An 11,261-nucleotide genomic window follows, 5' to 3' on the forward strand; every position below is an offset into this window, starting at 1 on the left:
TGACAGCATGAGGCCAAAAGACCTCAACAAATCAGACAAACGTTTTGTGGATGGGTGGCATCTGTCCAAGGCGTCAATATTGAAGTCACCCATAATGACAAATTCCTGTTTGCGATTTGTTAGGTCATTTTTATTTTGTATCTAAAATTCATTACTGACCGAGCACTGCATTCATAACCTACAGTTGAAAATATATTTTACTGAAACTTTTAATTTTCTTATCTAATTAACTCTGTGCTCAACAGCGATTTCAGGACAAATAGAAAAAAGAAGTATTGTTACTAAGCATCTTACCCTATGCCTTAAAGACTATAAATGTTAACTAGTAGAAAGCAGCGATTAAATTAATTAAACGTATGGTTGTGCTGTCATAAAGCAATGTTTATATAGAACAGTTGCTTAAATTTAACAGGCTCTTTCAATCTATATATATATATATATATAAAATTGAATGTTTGTGTGTTTGTCCTTTATGGAATCGTAAACTATTTAATCGACCATTATGAAAATTTGTATTTATATGTATTTTTCCACAGAAAAGGGGTTATATACTATGCCCATTGATGTAATTCGCCACCAGGCAGTGCTGCAAAAGATACAAGTTTTCAAAGCGCCTGCACACTAAAAACTGCAATTACGAGACAGTTATGTATATTAAATAACCAAACACTATATTGAAGTTATGATGTATATTTGACTTGAAGATAAATTTCTGATTGAACTTAAAGTTTGAGTGTTAGACCACTTTGTAATAAATTACATGTAAGTGTATGATGGCTATAAACATACACAGATTTTCTTGATCGTGGCAACAAGGCAAACTCGACATCGGCACTGGAAATATAATTCACTTGAACCAGAAGTGCACATACACGGGCAAAGCTTACGAAAAGCGTGTGAAGCCGCGGGATACAGCTAGTTAGTAATATTTGTTTGCTGTTGCAACTTTAGAGACCAGTGGGGCGTAGTCCGAGGGATTTTTTAAATAGTTATAGGCCTGCACGTTAACAGGGACCACGAGATTGTTCATGTAAAATTTCAGTACAGTCGGTCCAGTAGTTTTTACGTGATAAGGTAACACGCCCAAGAACACACAAACAGACATCATTAGATATTTATATAACGGTATAGGTTTTAAATCAAAATTTAAAAACAGTTTTAACATTAAGTGCAATAAGTACAATTTTACCTCAACAAAATAAAGTCATTCTGCTACGAGAATCTCTTTCAACTGTCCGTAATACAATCACTTGCTGATCAAGAAAACTGATCATCGCTAACAACCGGTCTTGTGTGGATAATACCGAGCTGATCCTTGATCAATGTTAACTCTACCACTTCTCATAATACCCCTAACAGCCTGTACAGCCTATATTATAGTCTAATAGTTAAACATAAATGCCGCAATTATTCCACTTGTTTTGGTGTGTCGACAATAGCAGCATTGTGAAGGCGTAGCTTTGTCAGAACTTACGCCTTTGTGAAGCGCCTCTGAAAGTTTTCCTTTGAAATCTCAAGTTGAGCGACCTCTACAGTAGAACAAAATGTTTGTATTCGAGTGTCAAATTAACCTTGCCGACAAGTAAATAGTGTTGAATTTTTTATTTTATTTTCCCCTTCTGCGCGATAGTACAGAAGTCTGTAATGTAAACTACGTAAAAGTATGTATTAAGAATTACAGATAACAACTTTTAATTATAAATTATTCATAATAGAATACTTAGCTTTCTTCATAAACCCAGAATTTTTATCTTAGGACTACTTATGTTTCTTTAGTAGGCCACACCATGGATGGTTCCATCAATGTGAATATAATGTAAATAGATAAGTCTAAGTTAAACAACACAATCCACGTACAAAGCAACTGTGAAATATAAAACCATATATTTAAAATATGATTGAAAACATATAAAACAAACTTTCTGGACAACCTAACGAAACCAATCCACGTTTATATTCTGTATTATTAGAGGGAGGTCTTGAATTCCATTGTTATTGTAATTGAAACTAGTTAGGTATCCATATGGGTTTTGGAAAGCCAATTTAAATTTTAAAACTGTCACTGTGTAATTAATTATTCAAGAATGTACTAAAAATGCATTAGTATTTGTTTAGTAAATGCGTCTACTTGAATATAATGTCCTTGGTTAATATTATAAATTGTAAAATACTTCATAATTTTAATAAAATTTCAAGGTGCATTAGGTTCAGAGCACCCTAATTTTTAAAAATGATTTGGAGAAAGTACGTAATGTAAGTAAGTGTGTAAGTTTACACTAGATTGTAATTTATTAGTTCCAATAAAAAATATTATAATTATAAAAATATCAATTTAAAAAATGTAATGAATGTTTGCCACAAAAGCAATAGGCAGGGAATTGAATAATTAATTGGATGGTAATATTGTCTAGAAGCCTGCCCTTCCGTCCACCTAAAGGTAAAATTGGATGTCAAACTATTTCATATGACTAATTAATTATTTATATATATATATATATATATATATATATATATATATATATATATATATATATATATATATATACACACACTACTTTGCCGATACATGGATGTTTGTCCAGGTGTAATATATTGTCAGTATAAAGTCTGTACGTGTGACGAGCGGCGAGTTTGCAGGTTTTAGCACGGGTTGGCCAGCTGAGCTAATGTGGCGTGTACTGACTGATCAACATGAAACAGCTGATCAGTTGGCACTCAAGTAGAAGAGAAGGTTCAACGCCGGCGACCACAAACTGAGACCAACCCCTCGCAACCCCTTCCGGACAGGGGCGTTTAGGGGAGATAAAGCAAATAAAATATAAGAGGAAGTTTTATTTTTACCCTTGCTTAAGACTTTTTCAATTAGTCCTTTTATATTAGTAGTTCTTTTAGTTCCTGGGCAGATCGCTTACAGGAACAGGATGTTCTGCGGTAACTCCTGGAGGAGCTGCGCTTGATTTTCGCATGATGCTATAATAGTGTTAATCCTTGAACTTTCCCGTAAACGTCACGTCACACCTGCGTAGAATACATAATCTCAGAATAAAAGTACATCTAAACAACTTTTGTAGAATTCCAATGGACTAAAACATTTCGGACGTAATGTATGATATAGGTGGATGGAGGCAGTCATTATTTCTCATAATGTATGATTTGAAAGAATTAATTGGGTAATTTCAATAATGAATAAAATATCGACAAAAGTAACGGCATTTAAGAAAAAAGTTATAAATTTCTGATAAATTTGCAACTAAACGAAGTTTAAAGGATTAATCGACACAGCAAAACAAGTTTGGAATAACTGTAACCATAATTATTCAAATTATAGTGAAAAATGGTGAACGTTTTTAAATGTTCTTTTGGCATAGTTATAATGTTAATAATAATAATGAATAATGGTAATAATATCTTGAAGTGCATTGTTAACCAAAAACCGCATGGTAGACTGAAAATGAGCTTTATAATATGAGGAGGTAACAGCGCAGCAATATTTTAGTCCTTTTAAAGTTTAGAAAAGATATTTTCTGGGAAAAGTTGATATAAAATCCATATTAACGTTAAATTAAGGAAATTTAAAAATAATAGAATTTATGTAAAGTATGTTTGATACGGTTGGAGTGTATAAATCAAAATAACTTGTACAAATTAAAATTGAATATTAACAAAGTTAAATTGGTCTAGGATGAATGTACAATCTTGCCATTTTTAGAAGAGTTCTACTTCCAAATAATTGGAAAAGTTCTGTGCTAGATATAAGTGATATCTAAGTTTACAGTCTGTGAGTCAGTGGGATTTTTATTGTTGTATTGTTTGGGGAGTGTGGCAAAAATAACACATGGATTTATTTGTTGTATTTTTAGTTCTCAACTTTAAGATTAAACAAAATCAAATTCTGTGGATTCACATAATATTTCAGCATTTACCGCGCAACATCACAGCGCCGCGTGTAGAAAGTTTGTAACGTTAGTGGAGCGAACTGAAAGTTCTGTTGTCCTTGCTAGCGCTCTTTAGACGTGGCGACAATAACGACCAAGTCTTTTGTTATATTTTATAATTCTCAACCTATGATTAAACTTTTTATCAAAACACGTTTGGAATTTCAATATAAAATATGTAAAATTTACAAAGCTATATCGGAACAATATTTATTTCTCTTTAAATGATATAGGAAGTGTTTTAAACGAAAAAACTGCTGTTTTTAAAATTAGCTCTGCAAAGGTCATAGGAATGTTTCCAAATAATGTGTTCATCCATACAATGGACCAATTCTGAAACAAATGTATTCTCTTTTCTTCCAAAAACTGTACTCCTTCTTTTGGCAGGCGCTTCGGAACTCCTTTCGAATTTAGTGGGAAGAGGAGAAATTTTCTTTTTATTTTCCAATTTCCCAAAAATTCTGCTGCTGGATGTTGGAGTTCTAGGACATATAACACATCTTAATTTTAGGCTAAAATATTAGTATTTTGCTTAAAGTTGGTTTATTTCCTTCTACCGCCAGGATCGTAGAAGGAACAATTCTACTCTCCAGAAGTTTACCGTCATGATACAAGAAATCAGACAAATAACCTAACACATAACTGGAAAAAAATCATACCAGATTGTTTTGACATGCTCCAGTCAGTAATTACAAAAAAGTTGTGTCATCTCCATGCACACTATCTCAAAAACACGCACTTTATCAAAACAAAACACTAATTATTGAAAACTGGAAGGGATCCACCTGAGGAAGAGATCAGATTGCAGATTGCGAAACGTGGTTTTACCGATTCTTGTACCACGGAACGATCGATGAAAATGTCCGGAAATTCCAGTCTCAAATATTGGCATGGACAAGTTTACCATTTAACGTACGCTGAAATACAAACCCACGCTAAACAAAAGCAATTTCCATTCCTAAAAAGAGAGCCGTATCGTATACAACTCTACTCTCGTGTTTTTAACAATGAACATGAAAAGAAATCTTGCTTGAGGCCCAAAGTCAGTACATTGCACTCTGTGCTCCTCAGCCTTCCTTGTAAATAACTTCAAGTGTACAATCAATATTTACACATTTTGAATACGGTTTTTTTTTTTTTTTTTTTTTTTTTATCAAGGAGAGGCCGATCTCCTTTTAAGCTTTATTCTGTCCGTCCTCATGGGCCACAGGCCTGTGCGAGGATCTTATCAAACAGAATAAAGGGGAGAGTCGATACAGTACGAGGTTGATTGTACTGATAAAAAGTGCAACGGTCACAGACAGGATTTGAACCTGCGCTATCTCTAACTCAGACTCAAAGTCCAACGACTTAGACCGCTCGGCCATCGGCACTCCCAAAGCACAGGAGGACTATTTAAAGCACAGCTTTTTATAATAAAGTCACTAGTTTTGATTTATCACTCAATTTTGAAACCCGATTAAATTAGAATGCGGATATACGATGTAGAGGCATGCCTCTGGAGCATTCCGGACTTAAGATTAAATTCTTAGTATTTTTCAGTCGAACAGTGAATTTGCATTTTGAAACTTGTTACGCAAATATATAAAATTGTTCACAGAAACATAACATTTAGTTCAATCCGATATCAGTTGTGTTTCTTCGTATAATAGATAAATAGTGTTTAAGCTGTATCTTTAAATGATAAATTTTAAATGTATTTGTCACATCCAACAAGAATTGTCTTAACAGCCTATTAGTCATGTTCTGTACTATATCACTAACTGTTAAAGACTTGCTTTTATATGCAGGTCAAATTAGGAACGTTTAATTCAATAAAATAATGTATGGATAAATGTATCAACTATAAAAAGCCCATTATCCAAAAGGTATTAATACCTCCCCCACCTGACGAAGAGGATAGATTCCAATCCTCGAAACGTTGTGTTATACCTTTTGTAACCATAACGATGGCAAATGTCCGAATTCCTCTATCAAATTGCTGACATAAATTTGTAACACAATTCGGCAGTAATGAAGTATTATTTATGATTATTATGTTTATCAATATTTTGTGTAATATACTCGATTTGTTGTCTTGGTAAACAAGAAGTTTTAATAAATTATTCTCTGTAAGACAAAATATGGTTTTATCTTTCAGTTGAATGAAAATAGCAGGACAAAAAAACTAAAAGGGCAGTTAAACAATATTTTCTAATATGAAAATAATATTTTATAAAATATTTGAGACTACTTATTTCTAAAAGTGATTTATTGTGGTGAAGTGAATGTTCATTAGACTGTTTTTGTTCTTCGTCATGCCTAGTAGAGATCACCCTAAAGATGTTGTTAAGAGTTCAGTAGAATATAAAATATATACTCGTAATATTTCTATTCCTTGTTCCGTACCAATGTGGTTAGCCACTCGTATGCATTTACTTGTATGCCTTTAAACGCCAACCACCCGTGAAATTAACAATTATCTGGAACTTCCTGTTAAGAGGAGGCTACTGAGTATTTAATGAATCATAGCATGTTCTTGTTGGATTAATGATTCTGTACAGAACATGGCTTTGATACGTAAACTCGTCATGTGCATTTTTCGGTGAAAATTGGTAAAAATTAAATATTTTGATTACAATAAACATAGATTGTAATTTAAAAAATAATGCATTTTACTGTTTATTTTCTCACTACGGTAAAGTATTGGGGCAGAATTTATTTTTGTAGTGAAATCTTGATAAGAAATCTTGTTTTTAAGGTCTTATAATACAAAAAATGTCTTCGAAATAGATACATTTTGGGTAGAAGGAACACTTTTCCAATAATTGCACGATTATTTTGTAATATTTAAAAATTATTGGTCATTAGTGGTATCTTATCAAAAATGAAAATAATTGAGTCGAATGCGAAAGAAACCACTCAATCTGGTTTTTATTTTTATAAAATCAAGTTTGTCAGTTTTATAATTTTTAAAACAGTCCGTGAATTTTTAACTTAATATTTAAATAAAGGTAAATATTTGTATACTATTTTAAGATTTGCAATGCAAAGCAAAAAGCATTTGAAATGAAATTTGTAGCTCAATAGGTTTGACAAAATCTCTCAGACGCTATCAGGAAAGTTTAGGTGAAATTTTAAGAAATATAAAAGTGTTATTTTGAGGGAAAATACAATTATTGAAACCAGGGAAGGAACTTTATTGTACTAAAATTTGATTTTCATCATATTACAGACAAGTCTAATTCGTAGGAAGAGGACCTTTTTAGTTTTAAATAATGTAAGATAAAAACTTTGCTTTTGTAGTAAATAATAATTTATATATAAATAACAACGGTTGGTGCTATAGAGCTCTAGACGTCATGATCGGTGAAGTTACTTTCTTTTTTCCTTATAGAATGTCACTATAAGGACAATTACAATAGGTCGATTTAGTATAAAATCTACCTAAAATTGTTTTATTGCTTTCTTAAGGGTTTAATTTTTTTAATAAGCAAATGCATAGTGCTGTGAGCTGGGAAAAGAATTTAAAATTAGCCATTTTACAGATTATTGCTGATGGGGTCACGAAATAATCTGTTAGCCATTGTTAAATAATGGCTCATGACCCATGTGTGGTCAAACCTTCCATTAGTCAAGCACAGGGGAATCGTATATTACCCATAGTGTGCCATTGAAAGAGAAATCAGAGAGAAAGAGAAATAGAGATGGATATGTGATTATATTAAAATGCTTGATCTGTGTGACTGTAAATACAAAGTCTAGTCCGAGAGTAGTACACGTTTTGTCGATCACTTACTAAGTTAAGTAGTAATGTACAAAATTGTAGTTAGAAAGTAATTTGTAACAATTGAAATAATTATGATTGATCATAAGTAAACCCTAGATTTAACCTTCCTTAACCTTATTAAACCTTACTTTAATTCGTATTTTTGTTTTAGAAGAGTTCCAAGTTTTAGAAAAATTATGACTAACATTAAATCAATATTATAAGAATTACAAATAGAAACATTACTGTATCAGTGTTGTTCATAAGTTTTCCAGAGCTAGACTTAAAAATAAAAAAATCCCAAAAGCAAAAATCTACCGCACCACGTTAAGTGAGTTTGCATTTTATTTAATTTTCAACAGTGTGTAATAAATGTTTATTTTCAGTTTTGATTATAGAAGTTATTTCATGCGTTAAATCATTTAGTTAATTTTTAAAACTACAATAAAAGGAGTTGCAATAAAACTACAATTATGGTGAGTGAGCCACGATAATGGAAGTAGACACAATCTAAGTAGGATACGAGTACATGTTATTTTAGGAGTTAATCAGTTATTGTGATAGGTAGTCTACCTGTTATTGATAAATACAATTTGAGGAACACTGAATTAAATTAATTCCATCGTTAGTAATTCAACATTGACCTTTAAGTAAGTTAATTTTCAAAAACAAAATACCATTAACTTATTATGTTTGTTTATAACACCTTTGATTATTTTCTTTATAACTAAGTATTTCACTAAAGTGAAGTATTACTTTTGGGTGAGAGATAAACAGCAAAAAACCTTTACAACTTATTTGTTTAATTATTTAGTTGTTATATATATTTTGAAGGATTGATTGCCATCCTAAAGCAGTATGAAGGATTAAAAAAATAAAAATGAAAAAAAACTTGGAAAAATATTTATTTTATAGTTGGATGTTTACAATTGTTTTACACACAGGCAATTAATTTTATTCATTAGAAATGTTTTTGTAAACTTGTAATAACGCAGCAGATCTTACATTAAAAGTTTCACGAGTGTAGAAAAGGAGATTAATATATATATATATATATATATATATATATATATATATATATATATATATATATACACATTTATACAAATTTAATACAATAAAAGTCATATGACAGGTAGTTGGTCTTCCGATCATATGTTAGTTTGGTTATTTAAACGCATATGTGACAGATACGGCCAAATACAAAATAATTGAATCGTAAAAAGTGAGGGCTCTGTGGTGTAATGGTAGCACATTCACCCGGCAAGTGAGAGATCCGGGTTCGACTCCCGGCGGAGCAAGTACTTTTTGCGATTCAATGTTTATTGAAATTATTTATATAATTATAGTAGATTTGAAATATGTAATCAATTAATATTAATAGAAGTATTCATTTAGAATCTTCATAAGAGTATGATTATACGTCATAATATAGGCTACAACGCTTGCATGTTTATGAAAATATAACCTGCTAGACAAGAAAACTGCGACAGTCATTTCATAAAAGTTTGTTCCCTCAGGTAAACCCACATCCAACTTTGATGCATTTTCAACACGTTGTTAAAAGTTTCCTCACAACTGTTATAACAAACTAGTCCTAGTCATACACAGTCTACTGCCCTCCCTCATCGTATTTGTATTCTATTCTGTTTTCCTGAAATTTGGAGATGTTATAATGTACAATTTTATTTAAAAACACAGCGTTTTGTTTTAAACACATTGTTTTGTTGAACATCCCTGAACGTGCGTAACATTGTTATTGAACACATTATAAACTGTCTTTACTGTAGGAAAGTAGTATGACATGTTAGTTTATAATTTATAAAATATACTATGGAGAACACTATACGACTTTTATAAAATTCTCTTTAAGCTAATACAAAATTATAGGTGTGCGAGAATGTGTAAATCCTTTGTTATTAAAATCAAATCAAATTATTTATTCACATACACAAAACAATAACATATGAAGTACACTTCCATAATTTCAAATGAAAAGTTGCCTATATAGAATATAGGTCAGAGTCCATATATCAGTCTTTTCTTGTTTATTAAGTTTTTTTTAGGATGGTTTTACATTAAAATTTACAAAAGGTTGGTTTAAGATTGTATAAAATATATTATTATGAAAAGCGTAAATATATATCTATATCTATTCAGTTTAGGTACCACTTAACTAATTTATTTACTGTTAAATGGGTGAAAACAATCCAACACCACCACCAAACCAAATCCAATAATAATAATTCTTATGTAAACAATATTTCCAAATTACTTCCCGGTAGCAGGCTTCTACATAATTTATTATACAATCCAACACCACCACCAAACCAAATCCAATAATAGTAATTCTTATGTAAACAATATTTCCAAATTACTTCCCGGTAGCAGGCTTCTACATAATTTATTCTACAATCCAACACCACCACCAAACCAAATCCAATAATAATAATTCTTATGTAAACAATATTTCCAAATTACTTCCTGGTAGCAGGCTTCTACATAATTTATTCTACAATCCAACACCACCACCAAACCAAATCCAATAATAATAATTATTATGTAAACAATATTTCCAAATTACTTCCTGGTAGCAGGCTTCTACATAATTTATTCTACAATCCAACACCACCACCAAACCAAATCCAATAATAATAATTCTTATGTAAACAATATTTTCAAATTATTTCCTGGTAGCAGGCTTCTACATAATTGATTGATAACGCGAACGAATCAGCCCCTCTGCAGCAGCAACACCCAGGCTGAGCAACCACTGACCCACCCTACGCTTGTACTCGGCTACAGTTCCGCCCTCGGCCTCCAATATATGCTGTGGTAGATTGTTATAAAACACATGAGCTTTGTACAAAGAGTTAAAAGTAAAACATTAAAGATTAAAATGTAATTAAATATTGCTTTTATAATCACCAAAATAATCCTTACGTGTACAGTAATAAACATAAAATTGAATCGTAAACAAATGGAGTGATCAAACAATTTTTGTCTTAAACAAAAAGATTCTTTTCGTCAGGTGGAGGGCGAGGGTTTATTAATATATACATAAATAAAGAACAGAAAGAAGAAAGAATAAACACTAACGTCTAGGACCGAAACATAGTAATGGAAGCGACTTATTTTTACCTCTTCCCCCTCCTGACCACCGTCTTCCTGTCCCATTGTCTCAGATGACACGTCGGTGTGTCGAAGATAGAGCCGACATTGATTTTTTTGTAAGTATCGCACAGTAGCCTGTGCTAGTGTGACGTGTGATTGTGATTCTCGTGCTTGTGATTTGTGCTCGGGACTTGCATCCTGTGCAGTGACACCGCCTGGACTGGACTCCAAGCAGCTTTTGGGTATGTTTGACCCTTTTCTTTCCCTTCTTTTCTTTTTTCTGTTCTTTATTTTTGTATTTATTAATCCCCCTCCCCCCACCTGACGAAGAGTACAGATTCCAATCCTCGAAACGTTGTGGTATACCGTGTGTAACATATAACGATGGCAAATATCCGAAATCATGTTATCCTTTTAAACCTTCCATCGTCAATAAAAATCTTACCAAATCATCAATTCTCATC

Source organism: Homalodisca vitripennis, chromosome 8, assembly GCF_021130785.1.
Source record: "Homalodisca vitripennis isolate AUS2020 chromosome 8, UT_GWSS_2.1, whole genome shotgun sequence".
NCBI lineage: Eukaryota > Metazoa > Arthropoda > Insecta > Hemiptera > Cicadellidae > Homalodisca > Homalodisca vitripennis.